An 18,579-nucleotide genomic window follows, 5' to 3' on the forward strand; every position below is an offset into this window, starting at 1 on the left:
AAAATATATGAAACAAAACAAAGTTGAAAACTGAAGCAGATATCAGATAACCATTTTGGCATTTATAAAATACTTTTTCAGGACAAAAGGGGTTGCCATACCTTTTCACTCAGCATATCCTCAGAGTCACATATTAAGCTGATCAAATCCGAGGGTACTGCAGTAAGCTGAAGCTTGAAGCTGCCTCCACTTCCTTCATTTCGTTTACAGTTTTGTTTGGGGGTTGTTCTTTTTTTTCTTTTTAGCTTGCAGAAACCTGAGGGAAAAAAATATTTTGGGGGTTACTATCGAAATAGTTTATTCAGTAGTCAATTAACTGAAAAAAACAAATAGTTCTAAACTGATCTCTTATATACCATGCCCCTTTTTATATCATAGTTATTGGTTCCATTCTGTTGTTATATTTTACTGAAAACATTATGAATATAAATGAGAATAGTGCACAAAGAGCAGAGGTGAAGATATGTCCCATTAGAAATCTGCTTTTTTACTTACATTTACTGAGGTTATCAAGTACCTCTTTATGAACTCTTCATCCCTTTCTAAAAGGTAAAGTTGAAATTGGGAAATATATTGCATCAGTTATTGGGCATTCTGGGGTTTTCCATTATTTTAAAAACCTCCTATGTGCCTAATTATAGCTAATAAGTACTGTTTAGAAACATAGCAGAGAACTCATGATTTCCTTCTTCACCCAATGCCCAGAAAATCCATGTCCGAGAACAAAATCTTGAAGGTATTTGTGATCATGACCCATTCTCATTATCTGTATCCATTCTAAGATTTTTATATTATATGAATGAATATTTTAAAGTGAAATTATAGTATTCAATGGCAAATTACAACTACATGTGACCAAGAGAGGATTAAACCCATCATTTTGCTTAAGAGCTCTGATGGCTGGAGTAATTGGATGATAGCTGTAGGGCATCTTTTTGGTCTGTAATTAGGTCATTTCTTTCTCATCCCTTCACTGTGTGTATAATTACGAATTAATTTGAAATCCCACTGTGAGTAAAGAAAGTCAGTTTAATATAACGGAAGTGCAAAAGCCACAATATATTACTTTTTAAAAACTGCTTATTTCAAAATACTCAGTCTGGCCAAAAGTTATATCCCTATGTACTGCAAGGCTTATATTTGGTTTCTTTGCTAACTTTGTACAAGTGCTGCTCTGAAAGTAATGCCTCCTGTTTTATTATGTTGGTGTACAATGTCAGAGGTGGATTTTGGTGGTACATCAGTAGAGGTTGAACCTTCACACCAGTATTCCACTACATTTTGTTGCTGTGTGACAGATGGCAGCAGAGGGTCAGTCTGACAAAATGGCTTCTGACACGGAAGCATCTGAGAAGAAAAGATGTGGAACTGAATTCCTCCATGTGGTAAAAAAATTGCATCCATTGACTTTCACTGATGCTTGCTGAACATTTATGGAGATCAAACAGTGAATGTGAGCTCAGTGAGGTTGTGGGTAATGTGTTTCAACAGCAGTGATAGTGGCAGTGGTTCACCTCCACCGGTGCAAATTTTTACAAGAACAGCAAGCAGGTTCTCGTTCATCGTTGGCAAAAATGCATAGCTAATGACAGTGAATATGCAGCAAAATAAAGTTTGTATTTGAGAATTTTCTCTATGAAATAGTGTTATTGTGCTCTTTGTATTTGTTGCAGTTTCTATGGAAATAAACAGCAAGTATTACTTTTGAATCAATCTACGTTCCTGGATGTATTTTCTCTCTTAAAATAAATGAATTTTCAAAGCACCACACTTTGCTCCAGTATTTGTCAGTAGGTGTCAACAGCACAAAAAGGTAGTGGAAAGAAATAAAAAGTAACCATGAGAGTCTTGACAGACAGTATTAGCATCAGAGAACTTAGAGGCCACTCTCAACACAGTCAACCATTTTATCCTTTAGTCCTGCCATTATTTCCTTCCACTGCAACTACCTTTCTGCTTTTACCCTGAAAGTGTTAAACACTGCACAACCCTAACTAGCATACCTGCTACTATGTGCATCAGGAGCTCACCATTTCATCATCTGGCTGAGATATGCTGCTGGCAAGTTCTGCTTCCCTTCCTTTATCACAACATTGTGGTCGGATGCATCAGACCTCCCGCCCGCCTTAGCAATGATACATGTAAAAACATGCATTTCTGACAAATGGATAACCCCAAGCAGATCTGCGGAGACAATGTTTTGACTTGCTGAACTTCCTGTTTCATTCAAAGGACAAATGTGTTTTCATCTGTCCCCAGAAACCTTGAAAGGGGTCGGTGAGAGGGTCCCAGGTGTGATCTGAGCACCAGTGATGTCAACAGCGAGCCAGGGGCTGTGCAGGGTGTGAAGTTAAAGGGAAGAGCAGAGAAAAGACTGTTGGTGCAGAGAACAAGGGTACTGAGATTTGACTGTATTTGTAGCTGTGCTGTAAAAAACTGTAGAACATCCCATGCCGTTAGCATAAGATTAGATTTCTGCCAGGAAAAAAAAAAAAAAAAAGAGAGAGAGAGAGAACAAAAAGAAATGGAACTGCTTAGATATAAGTTCCAAAGTTCATTAAGAGGGTTCTTTTCTGCATAGCTCCAAAGCTAAGATGTGCTAAGGCATGTAGAAAAATAAGGAGGTGTTAAAAACCTACCCAACTTCTTAGCTTTCAAAAAAAGTTCAAAGTCCTAGTCATCGATTATTTACATGGTGACCTCCAGGCCTATTTGTGATGCCAAAAAAATTGTACTCAGGAAGGAAGGAAGACATTATCAAAAAGGAAAGAATTTCTGTTTAATCTAATAATGCCTTTATAAAAATAACCATTTTCTTTTACATATAATAAAAAATTCATTAGAAAATCTCAACATATTTTTATATAAAAATAATAACTGGCAACATAGCTAGAAATAAGAAGCAGAGAAAGAAACTTGGATGCATTTCTTGCTTGCAAGAGCATGATGAGGAAATAAGGTAATCTAGTCTTCCCATTCTGAACAAAATAGACATGATAACAGAATATATAAATCAAGACATTTTTGGAGAAATAATGTCACTCCATAATTTTTGAAAGTAGAAATAATTTAAAATTCATGCATGAAACTAAATAGGTAAAATATGTCATTTTGAAATAACATAACAGTAAAAATAATTTGTAAAACTTTTTTTTGTTTTTTAACTGAGTCTCATTTTATACTTGGAAAATTTTCTTTAGAAAATTTTCAACCTCTTCTATGTAGCTCCTGGGTAAATATGGAGGTTTTATGGAAACCAAACAAATGAATTAAATGACTACAAGAATTATTGGCTCTAAATATATACATTTTCTTCTGATGCTACTAGAATGTTACTAGTATATACTGTATGAATTATAAAAAATGTTATGACAGATATGGAAGTAATATACTTCGGTGATAAATCTTCAATAGAAAGAATTTATTAGAGTCATATAGGTCTACTACTTACAGTTATTCACTTATGCTGTTATAGTTTTTAAAACTAAATCATTATGATTAGCAGAGGCTGGAGACTATCAGTGTGACCTCTTGTTAAAAAAAAAAAAAAAGCCTACACAGAATAATTATTGGGTTGTTTAAACTCAGTTACTTAAGAATATTAATCTCACTAAACCACAATTTAAAAAGGGGTGGTCTCCAATTAGCTCTAGGTAATACAGTTTAAATTATGTGAGTTGTGAATTAACTCATTTACCTCTAAGCTTTTACAAGTCTTTGTTGGCTATGTAAACAATTCACGACATTTTATTTATACCAGATCATGGGAAATAAAACCCAAAAATATGATATTTTTTCTTCTCTTATTACTCACTATGCCTCAAGAGCAACAAATATTTCATTGATATATGCATTTATAAGATAGCAAAACATTTGTCCCTACTGTAAAGTTACCCTATAATCATTCCCCTGTTCACGAATAAATTAATGTACTTAGAGCGAATAAATCCCACTCAGTTTACCCACACTCCACCCCTCAGGATGCTACCAGAGCAGGGCAGCATTCACCTCAAACCTCAAAACCACTTGAATAAAACCTTAGTTTGATGTCTTCCTGACCCTCAGGCCATGCTTACAACAGTTTATGAATACAACTTGAGGTTTTGTATGCATCTGGGAAATTTGTGGTCTCCAAACACTTAAAGTTTCCCAGGTGGTATTCTTTCCACATCCTTCTACCTTTCTTGGTTCAGATGTCTGTGGAAAAATGATGATGATGGTAATTTAGAAATATAACTCCTAAAAAAAATTAAGGAGTGACATTAGAAAAAAAGATCTGAATGAAGGATGGTATTTCTGCTTGAAGCAAATTTAAGCCATTTCCATGTCTCCCACATTGGAGTTAAAAAAAAAACAACAAGAACAACAAAAAAACCTTATGTACATATTTTCTAAAACACAGAATTGTAGTAGATAAGTATTTCCCTTTCATGAACTGATGTCAGTGAAAGAAGGCAGTATATAAGTGTAGAAGGCCCAGCTACAAGTCTCTGAGATAAATAGCTGTCTTCAATATATGTCCATCCGAACAAAAACTTCTTCCATTCATGGCACTACTGTATCCATTCCCTGTAATTTCTGGCCATTGGTCTTCTATTCAATGTTATCTCTTAGAATCACAGAATCATAGAATCATAGAATTGCTCAGGTTGGAAAAGACCTTAACGATCATCGAGCCCAACCATGACCTAACCATACTACCCTAACTCTAACAACCCTCTGCTAAATCATGTCCCTGAGCACCACATCCAAACGGTTTTTAAAAACATCCAGGGATGGTGACTCAACCACCTTCCTGGGAAGCCTATTCCAGAGCTTAACCACCCTTTCTGTAAAGAAGCGTTTCCTGGCATCCAACCTAAACTTACCCTGGTGCAACTTGAGGCTATTTCCCCTCGTCTTGTCACCTGTCACCAGTGAGAAGAGGCCAACCCCACTCTCGCTGTAAGCACCTTTCAGATACCGGGAGAGAGTAATAAGGTCTCCCCTCAGCCTCCTTCTCCCCAGACTAAACAGCCCCAGTTCCTTCAATCTTCCATCTCTCCTCATATTCTCCAAGCCCTTCACAAGCCTTGTTGCCCTTCTTTGGACCTGCTCCAGTACCTCAGTGTCCTTTCTGTACAGAGGTGCCCACAACTGAACAGAGTACTCAAGGCAAGGCCTCACCAGTGCCAAGTACAGGGGCAGGATTACTTCCCTAGTCCTACTCACCACACCATTCCTGATCCAAGCCAGGATGCCATTAGTCCTCTTGGCCACCTGGGCACACTGCTAGCTCATATTCAGCCAACTGTCCATCAGTGCACCAAGGTCCCTTTCCATCAGGCAGCTTTCCAGCCACTCCTCCCCAAGCCTGTAGGGTTGCCTGGGGTTGTTGTGACCAAAATGCAGGACCCAACACTTGGCTATATTGAAACTCAGACAGTTAACCTTGGCCCATCGATCCAGTCTATCCAGGTCCCTCTGTAGTGCTTTCCATCCTCAGGCAGATCAACACCTCCCAACTAGGTGTCATCTGCAAACTTACTGAGGGTACACTCAATCCCCTCATCAAGATCATTAACAAAGATGTTAATAAAGATCTTTCTCAGATCTATTTTATTTACAGAAGATCCTACTTTCCTAGGCACTCTGTTTATGCTGTTCTGAGGCAGATATTCTAGTGTTTCTAGGTGGAACCTGTAATAAACTTCTCAAACAACACTTTTACTTTTTTAAAATCACTTTCAATGTCCTAAAATCAGATTTTAAAATTCAATTTATAAGTCAAGTCACTTGTGTGATGATATCCAAAACCTCAGTAAAAGTATGATTCCTTACTTAGGAGCAGAACAGAATTTACTAGTCTAGCAGCAAAGATACTAAAGATCATAACACTTTCCAGGAGATACGAGTTTAAACACTACTCAGTGCACAATTCAGGTCCTCAGCACAAGAAATATGTGGAGTTATTGTAGCGAATCCAAAAAAATTTCTGCTATGAAAGAGTAGTCATTTACTGGAATGGGCTGCTCAGGGAGGTGATTGAGTCACCAACCATGGAGATGTTCAAGAAACATTTGGATGTTGTACTAAGGGACATGGTTTAGTGGGGAAATCTTGATGGTAGGTGGAGAGCTAGACTGGATGATCTTCGAGTTCTTATCCAACCTTCATGATTCTATGATTTGATGCTCAGAGAACTGGAGAACCTCTCCTATGAAGATGAAGAAAGGTTGAGGGATTTGCGTTTGCTTAGCCTGAAGAAGAGAGGACTCTGGGAAGACCTCATGGCAACATTCTAGTGCTTAAAGAGTGCTTATAATCTGGAGGGAGAATGACTTACTACACAGTCTGATAGTGATAGGAGAAGAGGGAATGTTTTTAAACTAAAACAGGGGAGACTTAGGTTAGATGCTAGGAGGAAATTCTTTGTTCGGAGAGTGGTGAGGTACTAACACAGGTTGTCCAGAGAAGCTGTGGATGCTCCATCCCTGGAGGTGTTCAAGGCCTGCTGGATAGGGTCCTGGTGGGTGACAACCCTGCCCATGGAAGGGGGTTGGAACTAGATGATCTTTAAGGACCCAAGCCATACAGTGATTCAACAGGGCTCACTGAATCCTCCATCCTAGCACCGAATCATGGATCACTGGGTAAAACAAGAGCGTTTGTTCTTCTCTTGGAATTCTGGCATTTGTTTTTCCTTCAAGTGCTTGAAAATAAATACTTCTCATTGAGCTGGATAATCAGCTCCTGTTAAAAACTTATTTTCATTTTTACTTCTTATTAAGGAAATATTATTATCTTTCAGTTATATGCCATTCAGCATTGATGTGGGCCCTTTAACCTATTATTATAATCACAAAGGGGGAAATCTAATCTTTTTGTCATCTTCTTGTATGTGGAAATTCTATAAAGTGTAAGCAATACTTCAGATGGATCAGATGTATGCTTTCCCTATAGAAAGAAAGGTCTTTCTTCTCTTGTTTCTGTACCTGATCAACTAATAAAGATGCTGAAGGTAGGTAATCAAGCCTTATGAATGTGTATAGGAGCAGTGTACTCTCAGAAATAATACGTGTCTGGTAGAACTAACGTCAGATAAAATAAATCCAATTTCCAATAAAGATACTATTCTTGACTGTGTTCCGTAAGATTAAAGCCATCTTTCCTTTGAGGTAAAATGTTTGGTATATTTTGCCAAGACATAACACCCTATAATTATTTTAAAATTATGGTTCAAAATTGAGAACCTCTGCTGTTTCAGCAGGCTTAGATCTATCGGGATAGATTTTCATAAGCACAAAAGATGTCATGCTGGTGTTTACTAATGGGAACAATTTCCTGTTTGGAAATGGACATTATTTTATTACTAGGAAAGAGCTTGTATGTTTTTTCATTCATTGTGTAAAATATTATTAAAGTACCTAAACATTCTTTTTTTTTCAAGAGTAGTAATATGTCTCTGACAACAAGTTTAGTTTCCAGACTTTGTGGCTATGAATGAGCATATACTAACAACGATCTTGGGATTAGGCAGGTATTGGGATGCGTCTAAAATCTAATTAAAAGTTATCTGCAGGTTTGCGGAAAAATGTGTTCTTAAAGTGAAGAAAATTAAAAAAAAAAAAAAAAAGCTACTGAAAAAAAAACAAAAACAGTTGGATAGAGTTGCCCAATGTTGCTTAATGAAATCACTTTCATAGATTAAAGCTCAAAAGTGTTCATTCCTTCTGATCTCAAGTATAACATGGCCCATAGAACGTCATTCAAGAATTTCAGCCTTTCCTCAGTAACTCAGAGTGGATTTGATCTTTTACAAAAACACACAGTCTGTGTTGAAAGTAATGAGGAGTTTATCCCTCCTTACTAAAAATCTTACAGGTAATATTGCATACAAGAGGTTGTCACTCTTCTAAGGTTACTGAGTCACTAACAGGAAAATCCATTTAAGAGACAAATCTATCCTGAACAAACAGGCCTTTAATCTCTTGCATTATCTTCACTGAAGGTGATTTTACTCTGGGATATGAGGAAAAAAGACTTCTATAATTGCACTGCCTGTATATGGATGTCTATTTAACGACTTTTTAACCCATTAGCCAACCACAGGATAACAATCTCAAATAAATACATTTTCCAGAGATAGCTATCTAGATAGAGTCTGGTAGTGTCCTAGTGAACTTAAGTACAGTGGTACAGTTAGTTCACCTTTTATAGGTTTGTTTCATCTAACCAAACAACACAGGACTCTCACTGGCAGAGTTTGTTCTGTAGTAACATTCAGAAAATGCAGGGCCAAATGCTCAAAAAACAGCTATGTGGAAATCAGATAGTATAAGAAATCATGCAATAAGGATGAACAGTATGCAGAACTTAAGAGAATCACAAGCAGGGCAGTAAAACTATTAAAAGAATTCTGAGTAAATAAAAATAATTCAGAAAAGACTCTTCTGCATTTATTCATTGCTAGTGAAAGACAAATCAACCTTCTGTGCATGAGGATGGCATCACGGGGCCTCCCCTTCCCACCCCATGCCAAACCAAAACCCATAGATATAATAGAAATTGGAAAAAGCACTTTCTTCATGTGAGGTGAACCATTCTATAGACTTATATCAAAGGTTTGAGATTTTAATGGGTAATCAGCCAGCTTGAGACATTCCCTCGAGGTTCCTGCATATTTTGATTACAGAAGAACTCAACACTACAGCTCTGCTGCTAGGCTGAGCTCTCTGTATCTATACCTTATATTATTAGACACATATTTTGTATTAATTTATACCTGGGGGAATAACAGCACATTAGTTTGCAACTTGAAGAAATCACCTGTCTCTTTAAATTGACATCAGGTGAGGCTCCTCCAGCAGCATTGTGAAAGCTTCCTCACATACACATATTCACCATAAAAATAGGTCTCTCTCAGGGACTAAAAGGTGACAAAAATGGCCACTTAGAAGTCTTGTTCAACTTCAATATTGCCTGCTCTTGGCATTCAGGTCTCATGAGTAAAACTTTAAAAAGATCACGAAAATAGGCTTCATTCTTACTTTCTCTTTATTATTGTTTATTTCCAAATTTTCCTCTGTCACTGTAAGACTCAATGTCATTGAATTCTTCAAAAGTGAACACAGTGATTTTCACCAAAACACATTACTCCTGGTTTCAGCTGAGACAGTGTTAAAAGTGTATCAATGTTTTGATTGCTGCTGAGTGATGGGACTCTCTCTAGGATATTTGTACAGCCCAAACATGCTGGTATGAGCAGATAATCTCTTCATATTCTGTATAAAGGTTGGAGCCAAAATGAATGTCTGCAGCACATAAGCTGTGGCTTGTCTTGATTAAGCTCTGTTTGCTATCTGGATTTATCTACTGATAATCTTCCGCTCAGTCTTCTGTGCGTATAGGCAGTGTACATACAAACTTTTGCAGACAGGTTTACAAAGCTTCACAACCAAATATCCAAACACAAACCAGCTGCAAAACCAACCATAACAATATTAGGCTCAAGATAGAAAGTCTGACTGAGAAGAGCAAAAGAACAAAGGCTCAGTGCCTTATTTATGCATCTGTGTAGCTATTTTACTCACTGAAAATACAGAAAAAGCATCACGTGTCCATCGGTATACAACTACATGGCCATGTAGTTTACCATTATCTCCAGCCACCTTCCCCTGCTCCATGACTAATTTGCTCACTTTTTTTTGCTTCTTTCATCTTTCTCGTGTACTGTCTCCTGCTGATCATATACAGCTTGAGATCCAACATACTCTATGGATGAGATCCAAACACGGTATTAGAGCAAGACTTCCATGAAATCCAAGATGCTATATCCAACAGTGGAACTGAAACAACTGCTAGAGATTTGCTATACTTAAATCAGAAGACATGCAGTATTTCAGCTTAAAAATTTCCCAGATGCCTTGAGCTCTGAATCTCTATGTGCATACAACTGCCTAAGCCCTCACAGCCAAAGGAGCTAATGTCAGAGTCCTGACAAAGCTTTAAATCCACAAACTAAAAATTCCGCTTATGGCTTGAAGTCACTGGAGCACATTCTGAAAACAATGCTAGAGCAAATGTCCTTCTCTTTTTTTAAAACATGACCACACTAAGAGCATACACACACCTTCCCTATTCACTGCTTTGAGGGTAAGAACAGTTGTCACCAAAAATCAGCTTCAGTTTACCTGAGGATACTCATTTCTGCATATCCACTTCCCAAGAGGCTATCCCTTCTTTAATTTATACAAGCAAAGAAGAGCATGCCCAAAGCCCTCCCATTGAAGATTTTCTGTTTTCCATAAAAGTCCTAAAGGTCTCCAAGAGAAGGAGGATAATTAAGAAACATAAGGTGATCCTGAGCCTGTGGTTACAACACTCACTTTGCAACAGGGATCCAAAATTCCGGGTCTTTTCTGAAGGCTCTTTATTTATGTGACATGGAATAAAATACAGAAGCAGTCCCCAATGCAGGGACTGAACAGCACACTTCCCCCTCTGAAGATCATTTGTCTCTGCGTGAAGAATCAATACTCCCTTTCCCAGTGACTGTAGTCAACCATTAATCACTACAATCACTATATCATTATTGCCACCGTCTGACCTGATTCCCTGGGAGAAGGGTGTTTCCATTTACTTACTCTCAGTGAGCTGAGATACGCAGAGGGCCTGAGCTTCTTGCAGTTTACGATTAATGGCACAGTGACTCCCACCCTCCTTTAGTCTGTTATTAAAAAGAAGAAACGGGATCTCAGCTGTGTTTTATAAAAGAAAAATTACAGATGTTGACCTGTAGGAGAAGCTTCCTAGCGATGAATCCATCATGTCAGAGAGGACACTGCTGCATTGCTCTCAACAGAAGTCCTAAAGTCTGGTGAGAGGAAAAACTGGTATGTAAAACACTTCACTCATTACTGTTTATTTGTTACTTAATTAAGTGCTTCTGTTCATAGCTCTGTTTTAGGCATATAGTTCTGCCCATGTATTGCAGAGACCCAGCGCTATCACTTGGACTTTTCTGAAAGAGCTGAGATGAAGATGCCTGCATCTCTCACTAGGGGCTATGTAACAAGATTTCAGAATAGAAGAGCCTTTCTCCATTTCTTTGAACTCTGTTGAAACACTTTAAGAAAGTTTCACAGAAATCTGTGTTCAGTCCTTAGATCAGTCCCAGTCCCTTTCTCAATTTAAATCTATGATGGATTTTAAACATACACCTAAAAATACAGGCCTTGTGTTCACAGACATTCTTCCAACGTTTTTGTGACCCTGATCAATCCATTTGCTTGGGTTGATACAGGTCTTCTATTGGCAGACATTTTAACTTTTTCATTTCATTAAATGAAAAACTATTTTTTTATAAAACAGATATTATTAGTGATTTGTGTTTGCATTTGCTCAATGATTTAAGTTGATTTCTGATACAGAATTAAAAGTATCATGGAAAACTTTATATCTAAATATTAGAAAAAAAAATTATTTCATGGTAGACATTTAATTTAGTAATTTGGGAAACAACTCTGATATAACCCTTTCCTATTTCAAATCAAGCTTTACTTATTTAATAAATATCTCGTGGCTATTTTGCATCGTCACCTCTAGAAAACTAATTCCAAACTTATTAAAACGAATGTGATTATTTGAAATTCTAGTCTACTGAACAGTGGAAAATTTTAGACATGCTGGGTCTTGAAGGCAGTTTTTCCTACAGGAAAGGCAAAAACAATATAGAGGTGAAAACAAGTTTTGACAGGCTGTGCATGGACAAGTGCTAATAGTCTGTGCCTTCAACTGCACACATTCAGAAATTAGCTTAAACTTCATTTGCCAACTTTTTGGGAATATTCAAGTGGTACATTTTTTCTCTCTATTACTCTTTGACGGAATTATCTAATACCTGACTTGAAAAATATTCTCTGGTCAGCTGCTAATAGCTGTCTGAAAAGAAACCCTCTCTGATAGCTGCCAAAGTGTCACTACAAACGCATGTGATGAAGGCTAGCCCTTACAGTAAGCAGTCTAGAGCTGTTTTGAGAAAGCAGACACACGCAGTTGTAGCTGTTTTCCCATCCTCTCACAGCTCCTTGTTAGGCACGGGCACACCTATGCCTCAAGCCCCCGCCACGTGTAGTCACAGGCATTGTAGCCACCAGGGTGGTTAACTGATAGGTGGGTGGTGCTCAGCGGTGCGCTTGTGGAGCTGCACTCTGCCAAACCTCCCTGCTCAGCCACTTCCTAACCTGCCTAAATGGCCATGTTCAGACTAACCACGTTTAAAAGTAGTAGCACTATTTACAGAACCAGCTTAGAGCACAGACATGCTGGCAGAGCCAGAGGGACAATATACCCAGCTATGGAAACAGGGAAGCTTTAGAAGCATGGAGACTTCAATGCCTGAAAGCAGCTGAGCTGTAGTTGGAGCAGCATGTTGGGCTGCAGCTGGAAAGGTCTGCAGCCACACTGACAAATAGCTTCACCTCATTATGGAAATATATAAAACCACTCAATTTCAAAATAATCCTAATGACCTGTGATTCCTCCTGGGGATTGCTGGGCAATTTAATTGTGGTTATATGGAACTGGTGCTGATTAGGGCTGGCTGGTGTGTGGTAATACCTGTTTGTTTGTGGTGAGCGGTGGGGGTGAATCAGCCTGATGTTTAGCATATGCCAAATAGCATTAATCCCGCAAATGTGAAAGGAAAGCAGCATTTGGAGGACAGGTTAAAACAGACAGGATAGCAGCATTCCTGGAGTGCAGTAAACAGAGAAAAAAAAAATTGAAGAATATGAAAAAAAAAGTAGTGCAGTGAAACCTTTTAATTCATAGAAGAGTATGGTCTCAGCTGACAGAAGTCAGAGAAAGGAGAAAACACAGCAGACCGATGGTAGTAGAAGGTCTGGGGAAAGAGTGGTCCAGAAGGTCTGCCATTCTCTAGTTCACAGGGTGCTGACCGAGGGGTTACCATTTCCAACCTCACCCCACATCTACTTGTTAGCCCTACAGAACTGCTGGCTGAAATGACTCTCTGATCATGCCATGACTTACCTCAGTCAAAATGAATAAAAACAGCCTAAATAAATCTTTGCTGACTGGACTCATTTTGTCTGAAACTGTTTCAGAATAGCTCTAATTTGGAAAAAGTTAACTTATCCCAGAAATAACAAGATGAGGGCAGTAATGTTATTATTTGGTATAAATGGCATCGCACAGACCACGTGTCTAAGCACAAATAGCATCATTCGGCATATATCCCGCTATTTCTCCCTAGCGAGGTGTGGCTGCTCAGCACTGGCCAGAACCACAGCCAGATGCCTACATCAGATTGCCCAAAGATAGTGATGTTCATGGCACTGTACAAAGCAGAACCATATTGATTTTAAACATAAATGTTTTTGTAATTGTGTGCTTCTGGAAGGGAAAGCATATGCAGAAAGAAAAGAGTACTCCAGAAATCCTGACAGACCATCCAGAGGAACGAGAAAAAGGAAGGATCACACTATGTACATCATCATTCCCATAATCCTATCCAAGCATTCATTACTGAGCACTTGCAGAAATATTAGGCCAGACAGGGATATTAGGCCAGGGATATTAGGCCAGACAGAGGATGCACATGAACAAGACTGCAGAAAAGATCCTGAGGATCCATATGCGCTCGTACACAAGTGATCAGCCATAGTAACATGGGGTGAAATAGCTGCACATCTGTCCCACTCCCTACTATTCTTTGAGTTTTATTCATGTGATGGTGTACAGTATGGAATATCCCTTTGGACAGTTTAGTTCAGCCGTCCTGGCTCTGTCCCTTCCCAACTGCACTCCCCCTCAGCCCCTCTCACTGGCAGGCCAGTATGGAAGTTGAGAAACTGAAATGTCCTTTGCTCCATACATCACTGGTCATCAACAATTAAAATATAGGTGTGTTATCAACATTGTTTTTTTTCTAAAGCATCATACCAGAAACTATGAAGGAAAAATCAACTCCACTCAAGCTGCAACCAGGACAGGTTTCTGTCTATAAATACATCGGAAAGTAAAGCTGCAGAAAGGAAAATCAGTACTAGCTCTCTTCCAGTGCTAGCTGCCAATAGCTGGTGTGCTGTGTTGGGGTGGTTTAAAACATTACTCAGTCCAACTGTCCACACACACCTTAATCTACCTTCTGCATCACCTGGAAGATGTCCTGTGGCAAAGGAGAGCTATTCTTCAGCCTAGCATATTACCTGCAAAGAATATGCACTGTACACTGGGCTGGGAACTGGAGTGTCTAAGGTGCAAGTTTGCTTTCTGCAGCATGCAATGTGTGGACAAGACTCACTAGAAAATGTATGGTCAACATCCAGGTGCAAGCAAATTCATGATATCCGTCATTCCCACAAAACCCTTCTCTTCACAGTATGGTGGAAAAGTGGGAAGACCTAACAATCCTTCTTAGTTATCACCTCTTTGAGGTTTTATACACAACATTTATATGTTTCCCATCTTAATTTTGGTGGGTTTATCAGGATTGTTGCCTCCATACTAACATCTGCTCCCATCAGCATCAGGTTCCTCGATAAGAGATATTACTAGGAAAAAAACATAGGAAAATGCAGCATGTACATTAAAAAAAAATGTAAAACTAGGTTCACTGAGTCTAACTATATTAACACTGAAGAGGTAATAAAGCTTCAGCTAATAAATGCTGGTAACCTATAAACATGGCTTAATAGTTTTGACGTAATGACTTTGGACTACATCCAATGACAGAGTTAGAGTCCCAGAAGTGTTAGCTTTCCTGTATGGAACCTGCAGATTAAGTGCCATAGTTCCCCAAACAGAGACCCAAAACAGCCAGTTTCTGTCCTCATGAGATGCAAAGCCTATGATCCTCTTCTAAACCTAATGTTTTTTCCTTTGAAAGAAAAGTGTGTGGTTACTTTTTTCTTTTCTAACTTCTAGTGAAAGCAGGGAAAATTAAAAAAAAAAACAACTATTTTAAAACTATTTTAAAGTTTAGTGATTTCTATCTCCATGTGAGAGGTGAGGGTCAATTTCTTTACAGTAAATGATTAGAGCATGCACGTGCTAGGAGAATGCCTGAACCACAAGGCTGTGGAAGAAGATGGAACAGTTTTTCTTAGAAGGTGAGGAATATTTTTTAATGATAGTGTCTGTTAGAAGCAGCTAGAAATCTGACTGCTAAGTAATTGGTTCTGGTGGAGACAAACTAGTGAGAAAGTGCAATTCAGGAAGGCAGAGGTGAATGATATGTCTCTGCAATGTATTACATGGCTCTCATCACTTTATGTGATATATGTGTGAATAATTAAAAACTTGAGGCTGCTGTGTTTGGGTTGGAAACAGAGATTTCATTTCTGATATATAATATCTAATAGCAAATACTTATCAGTCACTAAAACTTATTGGTGTGAAATCTATACAAACTGAGAAAAATAGGAGTGTAACACGTAGTTCCCAAAAGTGAAAGGCATGCAGGTTCAAACCATTTCTTTTATTTCTTCTCTTCACCTTGTAGTTGAGAACACAGTTAAATTAGCCAAGAATCTTCATTTATCTTTTTTTTTTTTTTTTTTTTTTTTTTTTTTTGTGACCAATTCTTTCTCTCCCCCCACTGGAGGAAACTAAATTCAGAGAATTTTACAGGCGTTTCTATTGACTCTGTGAATAATCTCAACGCAGAGGATTATCCTCAAGCAGCTGTGGAGAACACAAAAGCTTTCCCTAGAACACAGGAAAGAGAATACCAATGCAGCCTGGGGCAGATTTTTTTTCCTCAGCTCTCAAGTGATTTTTAAGAGCCAGCCGGTCTGGAAAACGATCTATTTGTTTGTAGCAAAGGTAAACACTGCCAAAATCAACAAATTCCTTCCTTAGGGGGCTGTAGAGCAAATTGGTCCACAGATTAAGACAATTCAGTCAAGTCATGTTGGGGCTGACATAAACCCTTCAGGCTTCCTAGCTTTTACCCCAGAAAATATGAGGAGAAATGGTAAATCTCTTCTGGTGGGTTTATATGTTATGGGCTCAAGAAAAAAGAAAAAAAAAAAAAAAAAAAGGAGAGAGAGAGAAATTAAAAATGATCTTTTCTGTAAATATCCTGGCACAGAACAATCTGAGGAGGGGAATGTTATCTGAGATGGCCAGTAGGTTTACTAGTGGTTTCCTTTGCACTGGGTCAAATAGGCTCTGTCTTGACTCACTAGACTGGTATTGGTGAAGGATTTAATGGTGATTAGAGCTGTGTAAAATGATCTCATATGTTATCACCTGCCAAAGAAATTTCAGTGGGTGAAGGTTAACCCTATTTACAAGTCATTTTTCGAACCTGAGCCAGGATATGTGTTAAACAAGCAGAGCCACAGTGTCCTTCATCTTCATGAATGTACAGGATGCAAGGGAGGTGGGAGAAACACAGCATTTTGCAGCTTTGCACTTTCCCAGCTTTTTTTTGTTTCAAATGCACTAAAGAATGAAGACAAACTGTTTTTTAATCCTGTTAAGACACAAAAACATTCATCCCTCTCATTTCACAGATAAAGAAATAGAGGGAAATACAAACTCATTGCTGGTGCCAATTCTGGTATATAAATCATTAGAAAAACAATTATCAGAAACAGTGTAATAGGAAAATGGGACGACTTTTTCAAACTGATCTGCAAACTGAGGTGCCTAAAACTTTAGCAAGCAGTAGTGAAGACTTTGGCTGGCTGTAGCTGACATGGCCAGGTCACGCACAGTTCAGTCGGACTTTATTGGCATGACAACATCTTCGCACAGAGCTACAGGAAATCAGAAATACAGCTGGGAGGGAACCTGGGTCTCCTGACTAGCAGTTCTGTGTACTAATGACAATGCTCTGCTTCCTAGTCCCTTACATCCTCACAGCATTTTTCAAACATTAACTAATGCACCAGTCAGGTTTGTTTGAGAGGGAGGTGCAATGAGCAAGCTGAAAATGAAAAGCATGTAGGGCCACCATTTCAGTGGGAAAAGGTTAAATCACTCTAATTAAATCCCATAGAGCCTCTCTGTTCAGAAACCACAAGATTTTAAAAGCAATGAGGGTTAACATCTCATTAGCAGGGAGCCTGGTTGCTATAAAGCTGATATATTAAGATTTTTAATAATTACTTGTGCTGGAAATCAGTGTCCAGGAAAGTTAAATACAAAAATCTCTGTCAGAAAGGATAAAGAACTGCTAACCAACACAATTACATCTTATTTTGATCTAAATTTATATGATTCCACAGACTTTTCCTTTTTCTGCAGATCTATGCATGAGCTCCTACATGCTGTGTGATGAAACTGGAGAGAGCATGCATGTACATCAGATCATCTGACTGTCTTAAGACAGAGTTGTTACATTTGCTGGCTCCAGGAAACACCAGTCCTGCTTGCAGTGTATATGGTGATGCATTGCAGTGCTCAGTCTCCTGTGAACCCAGCTCCATTCTGGTCCAGAACCCCAAGCACCAGCAGGAATAAATGCCATGGAAATTGTTGCACAAGACACAGGCAGCACAACACCAGTACAGTGTGAGTTTGTTTCTAGAGGTGCCATATGTGGATCTGACTTGTAATAATGATCTCTGTTTTACTAATTCTTAAAAATGAACTTCACTGTTACCAGCCTGGGACCTCCCTTGAAACTGTTTCACCCTTATTGTTGTAAATAAATAAATAAAATAAAATATTTTTAAAAAGCTTAATATTTGCTGTAAGATGAAATAGAAAACCTTTGCCTGTTCTTCAGATATTATTGATTGATATTACTGAAGTGCTGTTTAGGAGGTGAGTGACTAAGAAACATTCATCAGTTAAAGAAGTGCTGTTTAGGAGGTGAGTGACTAAGAAACATTCATCAGTTAAAGAGAGACCCAAGGAAATATACACTTCATGTGTTACTCGTAGGCAAGGAAGAGAAGAAACCTGTGCCAGAGAGAAAAAAATAGCAAACAAACAATATATGTGCTGTTAGAAATTCAAAAATATAACCTCCAACTCTACCCACTGAAGGATAAATATACGATGTTTCTCATGGTTAGATGAGAGAAGAATTCTTCCCTAATTAACCCATAGGTTAACTTCAGTTAGCTTCTCATACAACTGAAAAGCAGTAACAAAAATCATTGTTTTCATCGCCACATGGTGGTAACAGAATTCAGTCAGTTCCAAAGAAAAATCCTTAACATGTCAAAATTTAAGCCTAACTGACTTTAAAACTGAAGTGTAAACCCAGCCTCACGAATGGAAAAGTACTGGATAAAACTTTGGAAAATATACTGCAGGGAACGATCCCACTTTGGCAGTGAGATAGATTAAATGACCTAATATAACTTTTCCATTCCTAATTTATATTACTCTGTGATTCAACAAAAACAAACTGCAAAACTAAAAACTAAAGCAAGTCTATAACCCGGCTACCATATTTTATGAATGTGTATATACGCATTTCTATAGGTATTTAAAATAGTGACTCTCTTGGCACCAGTGCTACAGGAGATATATTCAGACTGTCAGATTTCCTCTTAAAACATTCATCTGTCTGCCAGGCTGAACAGCTGCCAGTAGCCTAAAAGGTAGACCTAA

At 38.3% G+C, this 18,579-nt stretch overlaps 1 long non-coding RNA gene across 1 annotated transcript in view; it reads right to left on the minus strand.

The window, feature by feature from the left end:
- The window catches only part of LOC101749139, a 219,515-nt gene that overhangs the window by 6,549 nt on the left and 194,387 nt on the right, over positions 1–18,579 (minus strand). The window contains exon 6 of the long non-coding RNA XR_006936298.1: positions 102–256. This is a non-coding gene — a long non-coding RNA (uncharacterized LOC101749139). The remainder of the gene's footprint in view (positions 1–101; positions 257–18,579) is intronic.

The sequence above is a fragment of the Gallus gallus genome, chromosome 2, assembly GCF_016699485.2.
Source record: "Gallus gallus isolate bGalGal1 chromosome 2, bGalGal1.mat.broiler.GRCg7b, whole genome shotgun sequence".
In the NCBI taxonomy this organism is placed as follows: domain Eukaryota; kingdom Metazoa; phylum Chordata; class Aves; order Galliformes; family Phasianidae; genus Gallus; species Gallus gallus.